Genomic DNA, 9,320 nt, shown 5'->3' with positions numbered 1-9,320 from the left:
AGAGCGATTCATTCGTCCTAGGCTTTTGGTTCATAGAAATAGATGGATGAGGCGGAACCGTTCCCAATTCAAAGACTTTCTTATTTATAATATGTTGCTCGAGAGTTACCAATATCTCCTCAATCCATTCTGGTTCGATGGAACTTCGTTGGATCGAACGGCAAAAGAATTCTCAAATGAAAGTTCAGTATGAAAAGAAAAAAATTATTACATATTTCTTATTCATCCTAGATCTCTAGCTATATAGAACCGTCAGTAGGTTGAATCGGTAACGGTAGGGGGAAGAGATATCCCCCTTACCGTTACCGATTCGGTGACTCCTGCTTATTATGCTTCGAACGACAAACAAATCTTGGTTGGATCCTTTTCCGTTTTCATAGTCTCCTCACTCTAGAGAGGGAGAAAAGTCTATTGAATTTGAGAAGGCTAATAATATGGTCTAGGGGGTCTGGGAAGTCGTTCCTCCCAAAGGATCGTGGTGCTTCAACATCCTGCTTGCCCACAAGGAATCCTTGATAGATATGTGCGCTCGCTCCCTTCGGACGCAAAAGCATAGCCCCTTTATTATTCGCCGAAATCAAATGATATAAGAGCTACTGTATAGCAAGTTTGAGACTCAGGAATCTCTAGGGATATCTAAGGAATTCGTTGGTTCTTCTTCGGGTCGGATTTCCCATGGGATGTTTGGGGAGGGGATAGAATCGATTCGAGCTCCACATGGTCACAGATCGGCACTCTTGGAATATCGGCAGAAACTGAAAGAAAAGCGTTTCCAAGAAACGAGTTCCGGTACTACTGCCTAGTTGAGAACAGGAAAAACAAAGAAAAGCCTTCAATCTGTTTCGACTCTCACGAGGCCAATAATTGATTCTTTTCATTCTAACCGTTCCATTCAGTATTGCAAAGTGGAAATTCCAAAAGAATTTGCTCCAAACATGGGTCCCTACAAGCATTTAAGATGATCTAGAAAAAGGGAAGGAGATCTTTCCTTCATTCATTGCGAAGGTTTAGAAAACCGTAGTATTGAATCCTTCGCCGGCACCATCGATGGGCCGGACTCGAGTCCAACGCGGGTTGTTTGGTGCAGGAGCGGAAAAATACTAACGGGGAGTCCGAGATGCAGAGAGTGCAAGTTTCTAGCAATATTCGATGCCTCATGAGAAAAGATAAAGAGAGACGCCTAGCTATTTTTATTTGTTAGATTTTCCCCTCTTTTGGCGTTTGGTGTAGATCAAGTTGTCTGTCCTACCGGCAACCTGCGGCATCACCTGCATCATCGGATACCTCTTTCCTTCTATCTTTATTCGACCGCAAATCAATGAATCTCCCCGAATAGGATTTGAACCTACGACCAATCGGTTAACAGCCGACTGCTCTACCGCTGAGCTATCGAGGAAAATGACGGGGGTCTCATCCCATACATGTTGAACGAATCGATACTTTATAAAGCTTGGATACGACTCAACTTCTATTATAGGAGGAAGCCATAGTGATAGCAATCCCTTTCTCCTTTTCGGTCGGATAGAGTGGGGGGGGGGGGGGGGGGGGTGCAGAAGATCCCGGTCGTAGTTGATCCCGTCATGGTTTGGCCTACCCCCCCCCCACACACGGCGTACTGATCAATAACCAATCACGAGTTTTTCTTCCTCCCTTTCCGAGAAGCATGGTAGAATAGTCACAGTATTTATTCTGGTAAGAGTCTCAGAATGGAAAAAAAACTCTTTTGAAAAAATAATTAATTATGAAAATTTATTTCATACACGTTTCTAATGTTTGAGTTGGTCTTTGGGAGATCAAGGAGCAGTCGCAATAATCAATAAGAATTTGGAGCTTTGTGGAACGAAAATAGCAATTTATGGTAAAGGCGGAATAGGAAAATCAACAACTAGTTGCAACATATCAATAGCCTTGGCCAGGCGGGGAAAACGAGTATTACAAATTGGATGTGATCCTAAACACGATAGTACTTTTACACTTACTGGATTTTTAATACCTACGATTATAGATACTTTACAATCAAGAGATTATCATTACGAAGATGTATGGCCGGAAGATGTTACTTATAAAGGTTATGGTGGAGTAGATTGCGTAGAAGCTGGTGGACCGCCGGCGGGAGCCGGCTGCGGGGGATACGTAGTCGGAGAAACAGTAAAGCTATTAAAAGAATTAAATGCCTTTTATGAATACGATATTATTTTATTTGACGTACTTGGAGATGTAGTCTGTGGTGGTTTTGCAGCCCCATTAAACTATGCTGACTATTGTATCATAATCACAGATAATGGTTTCGATGCACTTTTTGCAGCAAATCGTATAGCTGCATCCGTTAGGGAAAAGGCGCATACGCACCCTCTGCGATTAGCAGGTTTAGTTGGAAATCGAACATCTGAAAGAGATCTTATTGATAAATACGTTGAAGCTTGTCCCATGCCCGTATTAGAGGTACTACCTCTAATCGGGGATATCCGGGTATCTCGGGTGAAAGGAAAAACATTGTTTGAAATGGCTGAATCTCAACCTACTCTTAATTACGTTTGTGATTTCTATTTGAGTATAGCAGATCAGATATTGTCTCAACCAGAAGGAGTTGTACCGAAAGAAATTCCAGACAGAGAATTATTCAGCTTACTGTCTGATTTTTATTTAAATCAGAATAATGGAAAAAGAAAGAGTGATTCAGGCATTCAACAAAAAATTTCAACAGATTCTATAATCATTTGATTCTACAACCAAGTACCTTACAGTAACTCCATGCATTTACTCTTTTAGAGGAAATTTCTTTATGCAAACTATCAACGTTACTAATTTCGAGTGTGAAACCGGTAATTATCACACTTTTTGCCCCATCAGTTGCGTAGCCTGGTTGTATCAAAAGATTGAAGATAGCTTCTTTTTAGTGGTAGGTACAAAAACTTGTGGTTATTTTCTACAAAATGCTCTCGGAGTTATGATTTTTGCGGAACCTCGTTACGCAATGGCAGAATTGGAAGAAGGAGATACTTCAGCTCAATTGAACTACCTTTTGAATGGGGGGTTCCCTACATGCCTTATCCTAGGAGGCATCAGGTTGACTGCAACTCCGAAATGCATGGCAAGTATGATTTCCCTCTAACCTTCAATGTCAATGCTAATAAGCTAGAAGACAACCTCAAGTTTTTTGAGAAGGACTTGATTCCCTTGTTCAAATGGTTTGTGAAGGACTCTTCAGCTTGTCCAAGCCCTACTTTCATCACCATTTGCAATTACCTAAGGTTATGTCTCCAATTGCTTAATCAAAAGAAGATGGCAAAAGAAGAGGGCATCCATCCACTCTTCTTTGATATAAATTTCAAACTAATGTATTATCTACATATTTTTTTGAGCTATTAGAGGATATGAACACTAGTAGATACACTAATTGCAACCACCCATTTCTTCCATCTACACCCCTAGTTGTAAGGGTAGCATTGAAGGCCTACAAGTTGAGTAGGGCATGCCTAGAAAGATCGCTATCCCCACTCCCCCAACCAACACCAAGGAACCAAAGGGATCCATAATGAAGTTTCCAACCCAAAAGAAAAAATTAAGGTAAACAAAAGTCTCATTATAAATACTCATAGTCACATCCTCTAGGGGTCCCCAAGTAGGGTACATCTCATGGCACTAGCTAGTGAGCTCCATCCTCTACCCCTTCCCCACTTTCTAGACTTAGGGCACCTCACCCCGTATCACACTAAGCTTTGCACCACACCTTCCCTTTTACCAACTAGGTCCTCAAGTGTGGGACAACACTTCCAGCTTACTTGGGATTCAATCCATCTTCTAATTGCAGTTGCACAATAGTCACAACATAATAAGGTAGACACACACCCTTATGTAATGCACATTTTCTTTTATGACAAGATTTCGGCTTGAAGATCGACTTGACTAACCCAATGATATTGGTGGCCTGTGTATTCTTACCCTCTTTCTCATTTCTCTCAATGCCAATCTAAACCCAAAAGGACAAAGCAATAGCTAATTCCATCCACACTAACGATGGCCCAAAATTGCAACATCATTAGCAACTACCCTCTACATAACCCATCGACATTGATCACATATTAATACACACCAAATTACAAAGTTCCATGGGAGTGGCACAAGTCTAAGAGGGGTTAATCTTAACCCTTTCTAAGAAGACATGACAAAGGAGGTGCAAAAAGAAAGGCAAATTGTTAGAATAATAAGAGGAGCAGAAACTAGAGCATCTCTCCAATGGTTGTGCTTTGTTTATACAATCTAGTTTGTAAAGAGAGCTAAGATCATTTCCATACAAATAGAAATAAATCCTAAATGAGGCACAAGCGTAAGAATCTTGGCCCAACAAGTGGAAAAGAGTTGTAAGGGTGTGCAAGGTAAGAGAAGATCGATTTAAGCCAATGAGATGGGAGGGAAGAAAACCAAGCCCATGCACAAAAGCAAAAAAACAAAAGGATAAGCTCACTCTTGCGGTATGCAATCTTATGGAGCTCTCTTCTTACTTCTTGCTTGCATCTTTCTTTTGTGTGTGTGTGTGTTAGAGCAAGAAATTGGTATGGGAGAAGCTCTTGCTTCATTTTCTTCTTCTTCACTAAGGCAAAGCTTACACGGAAATCAAGGTTATGGAGCTACAGCTTGCTTGAGGTGAATCACTTGAATCATGGAGCCATTAATGAACCTTCTACAAATATACACAAGGAGAAGGTAAATCGGCGAGTTTACTTTATTGATTTTGAGAGCATGTGATGGTTACGGAAGAGGTAGCCATAGTTGTGTTGCTCAAAGCATTTAAAATATTGAGCATTCTATTAAGTCTAGCATGTGGCTTGTGAAAGCAATGTCAAATACAAGATAATATGCATGTACCTTGATTGTCCCATGAGAAAAGCCAACACAAGGAAGGCAATTGTCCCACCAATGCTTCTCATGCTCTTTGGAGTCAATACTATCTACGATGATGACACCATATTGATACTAGCAATACGATCACAAGGAACAAAGCAAGAAAACTACTATCAATATTCCTATATTGTCCACTCCTTCACAAATCCATTAGAGGAAAGAACAATATGAAAAAGAGAAGAAGAGAGCAATTAAGAAACTTTTGTTGCAAAACTAGGGATTTACAACCAATGTGACCAAGAAACTCATTTCCAATTCCAAGAGCACCATGATCACTCTTCAAATCAAGAAGGTCACAACCTCAAGTGCAAAGGAGTACTCCAATAGTAAGTAATACTTGAAAATAATAAGCAAAGTCCAAGAAGTGGATCCGAGAAAACTAGGAAGCTATTGAGCAAGGACCAAAATCCACATTTGACATGAGTGCTATTGGGTTGTAAAATAATGTGCCATTGTCTTACCCAAGATAAGGACCTAAAGCCAAAAATACATTCGATATGCACCTAGAATTGGGACAAGCCAAAGTCATGGTCTAAGGGTAAAATGGTAACCAATAAGATAATTGATACCAATCTAAAGGTGTGGAACACATCCCTGCCAACATGTTGGCTTTGACTAGTGTAATGATACTACTTGGGTTACTACTGCATAGTACCCCTAACCCAAGTAATGATACTACTTGGGTTACTACTGCATAGTACCCCTAACCTCTGGAAAATGTTTGAGTGATTGATAGAGAATGGGGTGGAACTATAGGAGCAATGATTCCATGTAATTCAAGAGCAAAGGCAAGCATTAATGTGACTAAGCCTTCATCGAGAGCACTTGGTTAACTCTTTTTGGGAAGGAGTTGAGCATCAACCAATTTGATATATGCTTACATGAGCAAAATTGTGAGAGAATCCTCTCAAAATAGAAAAAAATGCCACTTTTTGTAAAGCACATTGCTTTTTTATAATTTCGGCCTTGGATGGCTTGTGGCATTCAAATTTTCCTTTCATGTATTTTAATCCACCCAAAGTTGTCATTAAGTTTGTAAAACTTAATAATGAAGACTAGATTGTTTCTGTAGACCAGTTTTGAACCTAGAAAAACATGTTTGCATCCTAATTAAATCTCCCATAAACATATATCTAAAATGCTTCAATAAATGTTTCCTTGGATTTCATTCACTGAATGTGTAGCCACATGACAACATGGTTATGATTCGCAATACCATGGCGAATACAACTTCCCAAAGATACCCAATGTCAATCCCATTTGAGTGTGAAATTTTATACTTGTTTCAACTTGAGATCATTAGACCCTCATTCTACAAGTTCCTTGGCCGCTTCACTAACTAACCTTACCTTTATCCATCACTTGTAATTACCTTCACGTCCTAGTTAAGCTATTGGAACAAACCCCAACCACCTATGAAGGTGGACCACCCCAACTATTCTTTGACATCAATGCTAGCATAAACAGACTGGATATGTTTTGTTTATCACTACACCTAGGGGTCCTCAAGCTAGGTGCATCCAGTGACATTGGTCAACTAGCTCCAGTTCTAACCCCCTAGCCCTTTTCCCCATAGCACAATCTCGAGGCACATCAAAGGTAGAACACCTCAAGATGGCTCAGACGACCCGTCACCCTAGGACTTCAATGCACAATAAAATCATATATTGACTAGGTCCTCAAGTGTGGGATAACACATCGAGCTAGTTTGGAGCTCAACCCATCTCCTAGTCACACATGCATGAGCACAGGTATTGCACATTAAGGTAGCCACACTCTCAAGGAGAGCACATTCATTGTAGGTTATTGAAGACCCATGATTGTTGAAGAATTCATTAGAGGGGAAGGGGTTGTAATTTAAAAAAGGGAGGTGAGGGGGGGAAGGCTTTAATGAAAAAAGGAAAGGGGAAGAGAAAATGAGATATTGCACGTGAGAAAGAGAGGAGGGAGGGGCTTTTGATTGAAAAATGGAGGTTTGGAAAAGGGGGTAGGTTCAGGAAGCCCTCTAGAGGTTCAGGGCTTTTCGAACCTATAGCTAAAATAATATAGTAGTAAGATAAAAGATTTGAACACATGACTTGTGAAGGTGTTCAATAGACCTAATGAGCATTGATCAATAATTCTCGATAGCCTTTAGCTTTGCATTGTGCACCTACTCATTTACATTGACATTGAGTTGGCATTGATGGTGAGGTGGAATGATAGCTGTAGGATCTCATGAAACAAAGCTACCATTTCTATCGATTGCAACATTTAAGGAATCCTTGGGAAATGCTCTAGCTTTGATATTTTCTAAGAATCATAAGAAACTTGGACCAACTCCATGATGTCTCTTATGTAAACCAAAGCACCTAGACTAATCAAAAGAAAAATTGTGATAATAAGGCAAGAAATAACAAGGAGTCCACAATTTAATCCTCTTTTATTGGATGCTTGTGTAGATGATTTGGGTGAGCATGTGCTTCATGCACTCTACCCACAAAGCCCCCTATTGTTTTGAAATCAACCAAGAAAATTTGCATTTTCACCATGGCTACCATATGAAATAAAGGATTGGAATTGTGAATGTTATATAAGGGCTTCCCTCCACAATAAGTGCTCATGCAACATATCTCTTATATTTGCAAATCACTTACTTAGTAGTGAATGCTTCAAAGGCTCCATGTGATAGACCTAATCACAATCACGCACATCTATAACCCATACAAGATTTTGAGCAAATAAGAGTTGAGAATTGCTCCAAGCATTACACTAAATATGATGAAATCTCTTACAATGATGAGTACATTTACCTTAAATGTGTCATTATCTTTAGGAGAATCAATTGGACACCAATAAAGAGACATGAGACCCAAGAGTTTCACATATAGAATGGGAGATGAGATCTAATTTTACCATCAACACCAAAATTAATTTTTTCTTCAAGTTCTCTAAGGTATGAGCACACACAATCCTTCTCCTTTATGTCTTAATGCAAACAAGGCTTGATGGATTAGAAAAGGATTTACTTCCTCTTCCTCAAAGTTTTTTTCCCAAACCCTGGCCAAGAAGGAAGTACATCCTCCACTCTTATATCAATTGGGAGAAAGCTCAAGACTTCAACCTTAATAATACTTATGACACCACTTGTATAATGTCAAGTTAACTTTTGTAATATTGTAATTTTATCTTCAACTACACATTGCAATTATAAATTTATGTTCAACATCATTATCTTACCAAGCAATGAGAGGTGTACCATATATTTATTATAGGGTGTGGACTTTACTTTATTCCAATGCAATGTCATGGCTATTTACCATGTCATAAATGAAACCTTCCATTTGCAATGCAAACACATCTTCTCACTAAAATTAATTGCTCTTTAATTGTATTCACTTTTAGTTATGTTGTTAGCTTGACAAATTAGTAAACTTAGTTCCTTAGTCCTTACTAGCTTACTATAGTTTAATTACTTTAATACTTTGTCTATCATACCATGCAATTTTACTAATTTAGTATAATCTAGTTTGGTTACTTAATATGTAATATAATTCAGCTATAATTATTAATTTACTATAGTTAAATACTTAGTTTATTACTAGTTTACAATACTTTAGTTATTTAAATGATGAGTGATGGTAGTATTCTCTCTCTCTCTCTCTCTCTCTCTCTCTCTCTCTCTCTCTCTCACATGCTAGTGGGGCTACGCTTGTAGGTGGGACTCATCAGCCTGAAGTCATGAGCTCTCACAGAATGACCTTTTTGCTCATGGAATGACCTCCTCAATGTGGCAAGTGCCACATCAAAGCCCCATCGCCGCATCTGCAATGGGGCTTGAAATTTATTCAAACTCCCAAATAGTAGCCATCTGACATGATCATCGCATGCCTTAGTTTGTCACAGGTAAGGTGAGGTTCACCATGTCAGCTAGTCGAGCCATATTCTCAATGTCAAATCCATGTGTGCAAGTTAGCACTATCTACATCAAAAAGCAACATGGACTGATAAGTCAATTTCAAGAGTTGTCACCAAGCTCTACCCATGTTTCATAAAGATATATCAACACTAACTCATAAGTTAATATATTAGGTATATGTGCAAATTCAACACAATTCCATTCACTCGTGCATTGGTGCATACATCTTATTTGAAAAATCCAAAGCAATCGTTAATATTGTATTGGAGTAGAAGAGCCTTTATTGGCATGCTACTAATTAACTCTAACTTTATCGATTGAGCATGATTAGAATAACAACAATTGTTGCATTGGTTCTTAAGATATATGAGTGAATTCAATCCTGAGGCATTGATTAGTTTTTCTCATTATATAATCAACAAGATGTGTGTGTGTGTGTGTGTGTGTGTGTGTGTGTGTGTGTGTGTGTGTGTGTGTGTGTGTGTGTGTGTGTGTGTGTGTGTGTGTGTGTGTGTGTGTG

The 9,320-nt window shown here is 39.0% G+C and overlaps 1 non-coding gene across 1 annotated transcript; it reads right to left on the bottom strand.

The window, feature by feature from the left end:
* Window positions 1-1,324: 1,324 nt before the first annotated feature.
* Window positions 1,325-1,396, bottom strand: TRNAN-GUU (transfer RNA asparagine (anticodon GUU)). Its single transcript has one exon. It is a non-coding gene; the product is annotated as a tRNA-Asn (tRNA).
* Window positions 1,397-9,320: the final 7,924 nt, after the last annotated feature.

This window comes from Lygodium microphyllum, chromosome 10, assembly GCF_053477565.2.
Source record: "Lygodium microphyllum isolate KBCC chromosome 10, Lygodium_microphyllum_v1.1.10, whole genome shotgun sequence".
Taxonomy (NCBI): domain Eukaryota; kingdom Viridiplantae; phylum Streptophyta; class Polypodiopsida; order Schizaeales; family Lygodiaceae; genus Lygodium; species Lygodium microphyllum.
Note: the sequence above shows the minus strand (reverse complement) of the source record. Positions and strands in the feature narration are given on the sequence as shown.